Raw genomic sequence first — 13806 nt, 5'->3', positions numbered from 1 at the left:
ATATATATATATATATATATATATATATACACACATGCATACACATATACACATACGTAGAAGCACATATAATTATAACAAAGTAAAAAAATTAAAACAGAATAGGTTTTTTTTTTGTTCAAAGAGTAAGTTTGAAGCGGAACAAATTTGCTCACTTATATGTAAAGTTTTTTCCTGTTTAATATTTGTTTCATTGCTAATTACGACTAGATTTAAGCGCTTATTTCCTTTCAGAGATTGACTAGATAACAAATTAATATATGTTAAAGATAAAACGCTGAAGAAGCATGAAAATAAAAACAAACATGTCTCTACTCAGCTATTATACAGAAATGATTTTATTCCTCTTCCTGATGTTAGATTAGACAAAAAAAAAAAAGAAAAAAATCAAACAGAAAACAAAAACAAATGCTAATACATAATTTGTGTAATAAAACAAGGAAAAAGCATTTGTCTGTAGCAACAAGATAATTCAATTTGCTATGACAATACAAGTGTTAAATTGTTCATGTTGATTGGCTATTAATACATAAACTCCGCTGGATATGTTTTTCTCTAGAGCTTCGCATGGCTGTGTGCTTAGCAAATTCACTTTGGAACTAAAACTACGCTGTTCTGGATTCGATTCCACTGTCAGATACTTTCCGACCCTCACTGTGTTCATTTTACCATAGCCTCTGTTTGATCAATGCCATGCACACACACACACACACACACACACACACACACACACACACACACACACACACACACACACACGCATATATATAAACTTAGATATGTTTCGACCAAAGATTGGTCCAGCCCATGTCTAATTTAATAGCACCACCTGGTAGGATTAGCTAAATCCTTTTAAAGTTAAGTTTTGTGGTATCATGGTCCATTTGAGTAGGTAGTTCTTGTTGAGTGAGTTATATCCAGGTATGGGTGGCTCATCTGAGTAAGATATTATGGTCAACCCTGTTGAACACTTTACTGAAGCCAAGATATATGACATCAGAGTTCGAACCTGTTCCCAAGGTTTAAGTATATCCTCAATGTGGTGTAAGGGCTGTGTTAGACAGTATCTGCCACAGCGAAAGCCATGCTGATTTGCATTTAGGAGTTTGTGGATCTCCAGGAAGCCAAGTATCCTTGATCTTACCACTCTTTCGAACAGGTTAATGATGTGGGAGATTGGGCGATAGTTGACTGCGAGGGATCTGTTTCCCTGTTTGAAAACCGGGATGACAGACTGGGATAGGAGCTGTTTCGGTTTGTAATCGGAATCTTAAGAATTTCTCCAGAAGTTGGTCAGAGGGACTGCAAGTTAGTGTCTACATTCCTTCAGGAGACTAGCGGGGAATCTATCAGGGCCTACAGCAGAATAGTATTTGACCTCATTTATTGCTGCTATGATGTCTGAGGCAGTGAAAGTTATGTCTGAGATCTGTTGTTGGGAATCAACTTCGTTTGCTTCCCTTACGTCAATATCAGTGGGATCACTAAAGACAGAGCATTATTGTTTCTGCAGTATTTCTGCCATTTCTTTAGCATCGTGTTGGGGACTGCTGTTATCATCAGTCAATGGCCCAATAAGTGAGACATAAGAATAGAACACTTTTGGGCTCTGTTTGATTTTTTTGATTACCCACTGATTCTCTGCAGCTCGTTGATTTTCAATGGAAGTTTTCATGTCGGTCTGCAGATGAAGATTTTCCAACTCCAGCTTTTTCACTGTTGTTAAATGTGGATGTTGTATGTGGAAGTATTTTAACTAATTGATTTTTATTGAGTCTTTTGATGCACCTGATGAGTGTTTTTTTCTTTCTAGGGAGCCGGTTTCTGTTTGCCTTAGTGGATTTCGTAGGAGAGTGTTTTGAGCATGTGTAGCTGACAATGTTCTCAAAGTGCTTCCATGCGGTCTCAATGTGAATGGAACTGAAAATGAAGGACCAGTCGATGAAGAACAGACCCTTTCTGATTGCTCACCAATCCGCTTTGTGGAAGTTTATGTTGTAAAATAAGTGCAGTGGACTGGGATTGGCTGGTTTGGTTTTGATATGTCGGAAATTAAAATAGCAGAGTATCATGTCGTGGTCTGAACTCCAAGCCTCTGCTGCAGACACTGCTTTGTGACGTCTTTCCCCTTGCAACATCGAGACACTTTCGCCGGTTCTCTTCGAAGGCAGCTGATGCGGCAGCGGCTTCGCGTTCGTGTAGACTAATGTCGCTCCATTTGAGGCTCCTTTTCAGAGTGTCTTTGTATTTCAGTTTAAACCTTCCTTGTTTGTGTGAGCCTTGCGTGTCTAGGAACACGGCTGTCAGTCATTCTGATTATATGGCAAGTCCAGCGTTACTAAGCCATCAGTAACATTGACTCAATGCTCGTTGAACTAGCTTTGTTCAGCATTTCTTAGTTTGTCATTCACACACACACACACACACACACACACACACACCTATGTAAAATCAGGGTTATCTGTTGTGTACATAACTAAAGGGATCACGTTAATTAGTGAAAAGAAATGCGGTAACAATATTTCTTATATTACAGTGCATGTCATTTACTGTACTGATAATGTGTCGTTTCATTATCTAACAGATTTTATGACCTTGAAGTGCAAAATAAAACACATTCACACCCCCACGTGCGCACACCCGCATGAACGCACATCCACACAAGCTCTCACACGCACGCTCACATACTTATTGTAAAAATCAATTTTGTGACTAGGCGAGAACTATTCCAGCGACAAGAAACTTGGTATAAACTGCAACCAATACATCTGGGTAATTAGCTAATATGCTGTTCTACCTCCCTTAGAATACACAGAGATAAAGAAACGAACACGAACACACACATACATAAATACATACACATATACCTTCATATATGTGTGTGTGTGTATATATATATATATATGTATATATATACATACACACATATATATATAAATACATAAATATCTGCGGTAATCAATCAAAAAATTACAGCAGATTTCGTGTATAACTGTGTGGGTGTATGAATAAAGTTTTGTCTTCGCGTACGTGGGTGTCTGCGCTTTTTGCACATATGAATAAATATATGCATTTGCGTATACGTATTTATATATGCGCATTTTGTGCATTTGTGGGTGTATATTTATGCATGTGTATATGTATGTTGTACATCAAGAGTAATTATTTTCTTCTTTATGGTTCATTGAACTGTGTCGGGCATAAAATAAATGTCTGAGTTATTTATTCCTACACGTTGTCATCAGTGATATGTTGGTTGCTAAGAAAAAACAAAGAACAAAGGAGCGTTTGTATTGGTAGTCACATATTGATAGCCGTTTGAAAGGAAGAACACAAAGAAGCGAATAATTTAAAAAATATATCAAGTTTAAAAGGGTAACAAATGGAAGAAGAAAATATATCGTGGCATTGGGAGGTAAAATTGATTATATTTATGAAAAGAACTTTTGTTTGCTTGCGCACACTTTGTTCCTGTGTTTCATATATTCAGTTGGAATTTCATTCATTTAGGTTTTGCAAGAACGTTACATTAGCTTTTTTACATATTCTGTACTTAACGTTAAAGATTGCTCCGAAAATAAATTTTCTTTATTTTTTGTTAAATTAACAATGTGCTTAATATTTTAAAATTTTCAAAAAGGAAAAAGAATTAATGATATTTTTTTATACTGCCCGTCCTACATTGTATTGAGACAAAGAACATACATAGTCTTTCATTTAATATCTGCCTCCGATATTTTCATTTTTCATCTCAAGGCTAATAAATGAGTTGTCGAAATTTCACAAATAATATTTTCTTTTGCTTTTTATTTTTTTGTGAATTTTTAGGAAAGTGTTCTCAGCATTTAGGAAGAATACCATGCCATAATAAATTGTTAACTGCGCGAATCAAAGCGATGATTTGCATAATTAGCCTTAATTCTTTCCGGTAGATGCGAACGTGACTATGCTAATCGTTGTTGTGTTTCTTCACAAAACAACTTCTTTTCGATGTCTGTGTGTTCAAAACACACCCGATAAGCTTAGTGTAAGTCTAGAGAGTGATGCACTTTCAACTCTAGTTTCATGCCATTTCATTTTATTCAATTATACGTGCGGTAGAAAAAGTTGTAATTAACTTTACTGTTTTATAACTAAGGTTTTTTAAATTTAATCTTAGCAAAATAGACTTAGTACGAACAAGGGAGATTCTATGTGGTTGTTCGAAATGCTAGAAATAGCAACTAGATTATCCATAAGATGATGTTGACCTGCATTGACTATCTGTGAAAAGAAAATAGGACGATCCCAGTTAGAACAATTTTAATTACAGGTTTGTTAAATTTCGGCTAACCTGGGATTAAACAACAGTAACAATTCCAAGTCCATGACAACTGCATTACAACTGACTGAAATATGTAAGCTTTCGATAAGTCTGTATTGCGATTATGTTTTGATTCACTCCCATTAAGTTTACAATCAGTAATCAATAATCGATTATAGGCAATGAGACCGGAAAGCTTGGCTAATTTGTTTCTTCGTCACTTGAAACACTTCCCGCTTTTGAGGCCATTAATACATGATCAAAATTGTTGTTTAGCCCCGTTTCAAATCTGATCAAGTAGCCTTTTGTAGTAAGATATTCTACATATAACAGTCTCATTATTATTAAAATAAGCATATAATGTGTTTTCATTTGCAAGTTGTTGCAAATTATTTTAACAACGATGTTTTTGATATTTGGGGGAAAAAGTCATGGCCGACATATTTCATATGTTTATAAATGTGTATCTCGTCAACAACGTATTCAAACAATTAGGAAGGCGTCTCTCTCTCTCTCTCTCTCTCTCTCTCTCTCTCTCTCTCTCTCTCTCTCTCTCTCTCTCTCTCTCTCTCTCTCTCTCTCTCTTCCCTCAAACCTGCATCCACATATCCCTCCAATCACACCCTATTGCCTGGTTGTCTAACGGTCGTATGATTATCCTGATTGGTATGCTTTTCACCAACTTCAGCTCAGTCAGACTTAATGAACAAAATTTATGCATGGTCCCTAAACCATTTAAAATTGTAACCATATGAGCTGTCCTTGAAAAGGAAAGACTCACGAGATATTGTAGTACACACTACACATCATGAACATAGGGAAAATGACGGAATGATCAACGCTGTAGTATATACATATGTTAGGCACATAATGATTCCAAAATGATCAGCTGTAGATTGGCTAGATTCGGATGCTCAACGTCAATAGTCGAAACTAAAAAGTTCAAGATATAAATGTGTATTACACCCTAGTAATTCTAAGAATCTTAAAGTAATTGTGATAGCGATAAAATGGAGCTAAAATATGGATGTCATTCTTAGTTACAAATGTTCAAATGAATCCGTTTCACCATCGGATCGCAATTGTCAACACTATATTGCTAAACCGATAAAAATACCGGTTGGTATTTCTTGCAATGTTTTGTTTATATGCTGGCTTTAAAAGAAGAGCAGTAATAACATTTTGAGATGTAATTATGATTAAGGAATCTCAAGGAATGGAATTGAGGAATAAAGATGCCATGGACAAGAAAGTGGTACTCATGAATCCAAATATTCAGTATTCGGTAATACAACAATGGCAATAATAAAAAAAGGTTTGATTACATAACTCTGGATTAAGCTCATCAGGACTCTGTTGTATTAGACCACTACGTTACGAGAACACAAATAAACCAACACCAATGGTCAAGCGATGTGGGGTGACAAAGAAACACAAAGACACACACAGAGACATACACATACGACACACTTCCACGTAGCTTTCATCTACCAAATTCACAACGCATTGACTGATTCGGATCTATAAAAGAAGACACTTGCCCAAGGTTCCGAGCAGTGTGACTGTAACCGAAATCCCGTGTTTGCAAAGCGAGCTTTTTAGCCACTTAGCCGTGTTTGCGCTAATCATTTTATGTATCCAGATATGCATTTGAAGGACCAAGGTATAAACAAACAGTGAAATTGTAATGCCAAAGAAGGTTCCATCATTTAGATCATGGTCAGAATTTTTGGACATTCGTTTCCTGTTATTCGGTCAAATGATTTCCCTGTGTAGTGTGTAAGTGGCTGTGTATTTCACAAACCCGTGAACCCTTGATGTAATCCTTAGGCAGAATCAGCGTGGCACTGTATGACAAGGCCATACTTTCGAATTATAGGCACAATCTATTTCGACGGGATTCTACACAGTTTCCGTCTTCTTAATTTCGCTCTTAAGCCCTTGTGTTTGAGAAGCAAACGTCTTAACCATTCAGCCATATTGCGTCTACTCCAGTATCTATTTCAGCTAAAACTTTCTATTATCCTTCCGGCCGATGAGCTTGAGTCATCCAGAAGATTAGAGCTCTGGAAGAGAAATTCCTAGGAGCAAGAAGTTATGCGATGAATTCGAACTGGGTAGATTATTTATTTATAGAACAATATCTTATTTAAATTTTGTTTTAAAGATGGTTTCGTTTTAAACCAAATCTAGAAACCAGCATCCGTATAAATTTCTAGGATTAGCTGCTAAATAAAGGAGTTTCAATAAGGATTGAAAGCTATCCTAATCTCAAACACGAATGCTGATAACGAGAGATGGATTTGTCGCCGTTGCTGATTTTTAGATTTTAACAAATCAACTTTGATTCGCAGACTGTAATTTCGAAGAAGCATGTTGATATTTTTTATCTGATATTTCTAGCTGAAGATCCGACTGCATAATGGCTTCTTCTTTAGCTTACATTGTTAGAAATAGTAAGGTTAGCTGTTTAGTAAACAAGAAACCCTGCAACAACTTCGAAGATATTTTAATGAAAGTACTTAAGACAGTTTTTCAAACTCATATTACATTAAAATTCTTCTGACATTTGCAATGTTTTATTATGGTTAGCGAAAAAATCTTTTTTTTTTCTATAATCTCCTTAAAATTGTTCATTGTATTCCTCAATTTCTTCATAATTTCGAGTCTCCAATTTCTAATTTATAATTTCTGTCTGCCTAAAAGACTTTAATTACTCATAAATTCACGAACATTTACACGCATACATATACATAAACACACAAACATATACACACATACACATACATAGATACAGACAAAACATTCGCGGACACTCGAGAAAGATAAACGCATACATACATACATACAAACACACATATGTGCAAATCCATATCCAAACACACACATATACACACGCATAAATCTCACTAAATCAGGCCCATAAACACACAAATTTACATACACATACCATCCGCTCATATATACGCATATATTCATACACATACGCGCGTACACAATTAAATATCAACATAACGAGAAAATAAAAGGTAATAGAGCCGAAAATAAAATTTATCGTATTATTAATTAAGAAGAAACAAAATATGAGTGAAACAGTTATGTTTCATTTTTACTTCTCCAGTAACCAAGTAAACTTTGGAACGCTTCATTGTTGCGCTGTCTATCGAGACATGTGATGTATGCATCACGTCTTGCGTTGTGTATATATATATGACGTCTGTTGTGATATGCTATATCTAGAGTTGTATGATGAATGCATGCAAATGCTAAATCTATATATTCCTGTTGTATGTAGATATATGACGTATTTAGACATCTATCTATCTATCTATCTATCTATCTATCTATCTATCTATCTATCTATCTATCTATCTATCTATCTATCTATCTCCGCCTGTATGTCTGCCTGTCTATCTGTCTGTCTATCTATCTATCTATCTATCTATCTATCTATCTATCTATCTATCTATCTATCTATCTTTCTATGATGTTTCAAGTGATGTGAGGTATCTAGTCGTTTGTAGTATCTAATCATGTAACGTATCGATAGATGTGTGATGTATATATATTCATATGAAGCATCTCAGCATATCTATACATCTATCTCAACGTATGAGATATTGACACATATGATGTGTATAGAAATGTAATATGTCTAGTCATGCCATTTATCAAATCATATATCGTGCTTAATCCTATAGTGTGTCAATATGTGTATGATATATCGATGTATACGATGCACCATCTCATAGCATGTATCTAAACATATGATGTATCCGGGCATGTGATGCGTCTGAGGATGTCACGCATATTAATTTGTAAAATACTCATATATATCACATGCCTAGTCATGTGCTATTTCTAAACCAGATACACCTGGATACGTGATACAACTTTACATATGCTGTCACGTAGTTCATCTAGCCATGTAATATATCAGTTTATTATGATGTATGAGGAGGAAGTAAGCGGTGTGTGTTTGGAGCCAATCACTTTTTCATCTATAATTGCAGAATTACTTGTATTTAGCTATACAAATTATGGTTTACTAAAAGTTTTGTAACTTCTCTTGCCTGCAGTACACCTACACATTCAATTTAGACTCTAAGTCTTCAGTGGTAAGGCAGCTTTAATTAGAATCTGTTATATTGAAATGCTAACGATACATACCTGTGGTGTAAAAAGTCTGTTACACTGTAGAAAGGGATGGTAAAAGTGTAAGTGCAATAGAGAGAAAATTTAAACGAACGCCACTCGAATGTGCAGGCATACGAAAGCAATTGACGCTCACGCATATACATACATACATACTGACGATATATTTAGCTGTGTGTATGAATGTGTGCTTGTACGTGTGTGTACATATGCGTGAGAGAATGAGGGTATCTGTATATGCGTTCACGTCATTAGCGTTTGTGTACGCGTGTGTACATGTGTTTGTGTATGCCAATTATATAATGTTACGTGCTTTTAATTTATTGTATTACCGAAACGGAGTTTGTTGTGTTACGTTTATCAATGATCATAAAGTACGAGAGCGAGAGATGTTTCTATAATTTTTTCTTTCCAAATTATTGATGCTTTCTGTCGGTTGCAACTTCTGACAGAAGTGTTACCGTTTTCAGTGAATTCAAGATACAGAGATCTGGAACGAATATTACAAGTATCCTGTACAACAGACTAATAATTCACCAGTCCACTGTCCTAGATTAGTACATTTTTCTATAGACCTGAAGAGGTAGAAAAACAAAGATAACTTCTGATGGATTTAAACTCACGAAACTGAGACTGAAAACAAATGTCATAAGGCTTTCTATTGGACACTCTAACGATTCTGCTAATTCGAATGGCAGTCCAGAAGCTTAAATGTATTTACGATGAGATCAAACAATGTAACAAGGATCATGCACGTTTGGTCGCTATTCCCTTTAAAATTGGCACAGTCATACCATTTAAACAATGTAACAAGGAATATTCGTCATTTGGGTTGCTATTCTTTTTAAATTTGGTGCTGTCATACCATTTTAAACGGCTAATGAACTAGCTTTGCATACACGTGATTTCTGGTAAGCATTTAGATCAACGAAGACTTTATATAAACTTTATATTTTTCTTTCTATTTATACTTATCCGTTGAATGCTAAGTATCTTAACCTTACCCAAACTGCTACATCGATGATTGGATTTGAATTAGTGACAAGTTATTTCGTTCTCATACCAATGATTACAATAGTCGGCAGCCCCTAGCTATTGTAAATTCACGAGAGTAAATTCTTTCTGTTGACTTCTATTAATTACAGTGTCAAACATGCCGCACACCCCTTGAATTAGAGGGTTTGTATGGTTGAGCTCGATCGTTGTGGCTTTCAAATCTAATAACACCTGGGCACACCGCTTCTTACCAGAAAATTGAGGGTGTTGGGGTTTGCATCCTGTTGCAAACTCAAAGCGCAAACAAGATTAAGAAAATTCTTTCCGAATTCCTAGACGTAGTGACATTGCTTCGTTCTCTCGCCATCCAACGTTCGGTTTCTTCCTCGCCTGCGCCTACACGCCGTCGTCGCTGCCGTGCGCCAACACGCCTTCGTTCCTGATAGTTCTGAAATCAAAAAAATAAAGTATTGTCGTGCGCCTACACATCTTTGCTCACGCACCTTTGCGTTCTAGGTTTTCTCGGGATATTTTTGATTTTTCTGTAATTAAGTTTACATAAATACGTTTATATAAATAATCCCCACGAACAAATAACACTTAGAACTGACTTAAGTCAGTTCTGAGTGTTACTAATTCATGGGGATTATTTACAATCTTCGTTAGTTTCTTTAGGGTCACTCCACCGACAGCTTTCGTCTCTCTATTCTTTTAAACATGTATATCATTATTCATGAGAGTCTTATTTGCCAAAACGAAGTTAACCTAGCTAAGATTCGAACGCAGAACTTAAAGAGCCGGAAGTAATACTGATTTCAAACTTTGGCACAAGGACAGTAATTTCTGGAGAGGGGTACATCGATTATATTTATACTCATTTTATCGACTCCCAAAGGATGAAAGACAAAATCGATCTCGGCGTAAATTGAACGTAGCGATAGGTAAAATGCTGTTAGGTATCTTGCCCGATGATCTAACGGTTCTTCCAGCTCTCCGCCTCAGCTGTAAGAAATGCTGCAAAGCATTTTATTCGACGCTTTCAAGATTCTGCCAATCCGACAAACTGAATAATTTCCTTTTAGTTTTAACATTAACATGCACAAAGAGGAAGCTAGAAATTTGGTAGTGAGAGAAATAGTTGATTATATCGACTTCAGTATTTTACTGGTATTTATTTTACCAACTCCAGGAGGATAAAAGGCAATATTAATCAGTGGTATTTGAACTAAGAGCATAAAAATCTAGAACTAAGCAGGTCAAGTGCTTTGTCCGTAAGTATAACCATTCAGCAAATTTTCCATCTCAGGACAACGGTCAATGTGTATTCAAGAAGAGTAGGCCAGTGTATAACTGACAATTGTAATGGTTATAAAGTTTTTATATCTTATCGGAGATAATAGGAATTAGTAGTTCTTATTTAATTCACTGCTGTTTAATAGGAGGAATGTTGAATGAGAATAGAGTAATAAATTCTACTTTGCTGAGACTAAATGTACAGATAAACGAATACTAGTTAAAAGCATAATAATAATAATAATAATAATAATAATAATAATAATAATAATAATAATAATAATAATAATAATAACAGCAATATCATTGTTGCACTGACATCCGTTAAGAACGCTTCGTCTCCATTTAAGAACCAAATTCCTTCCATTGATTTGGTATTTAAGACAATGTAATTGAACATAGAATACAATAAAGATATGCGAAATAATACGGACAATGGGAATTCTATGCAAGTTGTGGCTAATTAAATGCTTTAGACGTGAATATCCCTATGTTACTAAAATTGTAAAACCGAATTTCAATCAAAGATCAAATAAGAATAAAGACAATGAATTAAATATAAGAAAGTCGTATTAATGATATCAGACTGTTAATATAACTTGCTTTATCACGCATCATTCTTTGATGCTATACACGCATTGATTTCAGATATTACGCAGCTCAAGACAATTTTTTTTGAATTGATAATCTTCATCGTAATTATGACGTAGGTTGAACAATATAATGTTTTCCATGTCGTTCGAAAATTTCAAACTACACAGCTTAAAATGTCTGCTTGCAAAATAGTTATTTCCGGCAAAAAAAAGAAGAAATTACATTTTAACATGATTTAAATACTAGTAGCATAAGCATTACCGTGCGGATAAGAAGTCAGTTTCTTTCCTATACAAATGGCAATACACCGCAAATGGTACTATGTTCGACCCTGCTACGAAGCGATCATCGTGTTGTTCATCAGCTAAGAAAGACTCTGCTGAGAATGAGCAGAGAAAACTTCAGCACACAATGTAAGGTTATCTCCGTTGTTCCACAATTCGAATGCAGTTGTTCGAGCAATGGATTACATAATTGCCGGAAAGTAATAAATTCAACGAGTATGTGTATGCTTATGTATAAATGTATGTATAACTGACAAACTCGTCAGAGCATCGAATATTTTACTTCCTTCGTGGTAATCATTCTGAATCTCTATACCTTGGGTTCCAATGCCACCAAAATTCGAATTTGTCTTCCTTTCTAGAACAAACCATCTGTGATCAGATTCGGAGAAAGATGTGTTCTCTAGGTTTTAAAATACCTAGACACGCCTTATGTGACAAAGCCGAACCCACGACTCTCTCATTGATTTCAGCACCCAAGATAAGGCATATATATACATTCGTTCGCTTAAGCATAGCGATACTAATAGCCTGGTGTCAGAATTCAGTATACAATAAAGCGTTAATTGCGTACAAAGCTTGATATGAAATTAAATAAATGTGGGAGAAACAATAAACAAGAACTCCATTAGATAACAGCTATTTTTGATATAAGATGCAGAAGCTTAGAGCTACATGGTAACACATAGCTACACACACACACACACACACACACACACACACACACACACACACACACACACACACACACACACACACACACACACATATATATATATATATATATATAGGGAAAAAAATAAGTTAAAAAAGAACAATTCAAACTTTTTGAGAGGTCCAAAAAGAGAGAAAGAATGGTTTTCAATAAAGATTCATCATATTCATAAAAATAAAAAAACAGCCAGAGCAAGTAGTAAGAATATGAAAATAGTTATTGAAAAATATCATTATAGGTATAAATATATCATAAACAATTGTAGAAAAATGGAGGAGAAAAAGATGCTGCATTAAAATTAGATTTAATACAAAATAAGATTCAATACATAGGCGCGTTTCAAAGGACAATACAAATATGTAAGAAAAAATTATAATCATAATAATTATAATTAAATTTATGCATTGTCATTCTCATCAGTGTGAAGAATTTTTGGAAAGGCATAAAAAAAGTTTTAATAAAATAAAGTGAATTAAAATATACAATAAGGGAGAATACAAAAGGAGTAATAGGGAAAATCAGATATTTACAAGCAAGTTGTAAAAGGGAAAAAATAACAGTAATAATAATAATGAGATACGAAAGAGAAAAAAGACGGACATATCAATGTGTATGCACGTCCATGTGTGCAGTAAACTATAACATAAAAATAAAAATAAAGATCTAACGGATATATTTTTAAAAAATGGTAACAGGTCGAGACGAAGTATAATGTAAACAGGGCCACGTGTCTATAGTAGAATATAACGTAGCTTGTGCACTAGTAGAAAAAAAAACATAGGGTTATACATATACATGTTAATATTGAAAAACGAATATATATATATATATACATGTTACACGAGGTTAAAAGTGATAGACAAGACTATGTTAGAAAAAAGTTACAATATTTAAGCAAAAATGTACATACAAGTAGTGAAAAAACCAAAGAGACCTTAACAAGGAAAAAACATCGATCCCAGACAAGACTGGCCGGTGTATTCGAGAGAGTTACCTTACTCAAAAACTAGCTCGGGGTAGGGGAGACAATCAGGAAAAAGTAGGAAAGTAGGAACAAAAACGAATATATGAAGGAGAAAATTAATATAAAATTTACAAGTGATAGAAAACTTTGCGTAGGCCTCTGAGCAGGCATCGCCAAGCTTTTGGCAAAATTTGATGTAAATTCTCTGCTCAACTTTCTTTGCCATGGTCAATGCGACGATTGCATATTACAACGTTACTTGTAAACACTGTTGCAAACAGCGGAAGTGAGCTAGAGCGTTAAAACTTAGTGTGCCAGCACTCCAGAGTTCCAGATCAATCTGTGGCGAGCGTTCTAACTTCAATTTGCGTGCTTTAGCTACGTTACTATGGCAATAGACCGGATACTTATTGATCAGACAACGCATATATATATATATACATACATACAAACACACACACACACACACACACACACACACACACACACACACACACACACA

At 35.0% G+C, this 13806-nt stretch overlaps 1 protein-coding gene and 1 long non-coding RNA gene across 6 annotated transcripts in view; one reads left to right on the top strand and one right to left on the bottom strand.

Moving 5' to 3' along the window:
- The window catches only part of LOC106875510 (uncharacterized), a 337304-nt gene that overhangs the window by 92934 nt on the left and 230564 nt on the right, over positions 1–13806 (bottom strand). The window lies entirely within an intron of this gene.
- The window catches only part of LOC106875513 (uncharacterized), a 34789-nt gene that overhangs the window by 6028 nt on the left and 14955 nt on the right, over positions 1–13806 (top strand). The window contains exon 2 of the long non-coding RNA XR_001410126.2: positions 1814–3415. This is a non-coding gene — a long non-coding RNA (uncharacterized LOC106875513). The remainder of the gene's footprint in view (positions 1–1813; positions 3416–13806) is intronic.

This window comes from Octopus bimaculoides, chromosome 3, assembly GCF_001194135.2.
Source record: "Octopus bimaculoides isolate UCB-OBI-ISO-001 chromosome 3, ASM119413v2, whole genome shotgun sequence".
NCBI lineage: Eukaryota > Metazoa > Mollusca > Cephalopoda > Octopoda > Octopodidae > Octopus > Octopus bimaculoides.
Note: the sequence above shows the minus strand (reverse complement) of the source record. Positions and strands in the feature narration are given on the sequence as shown.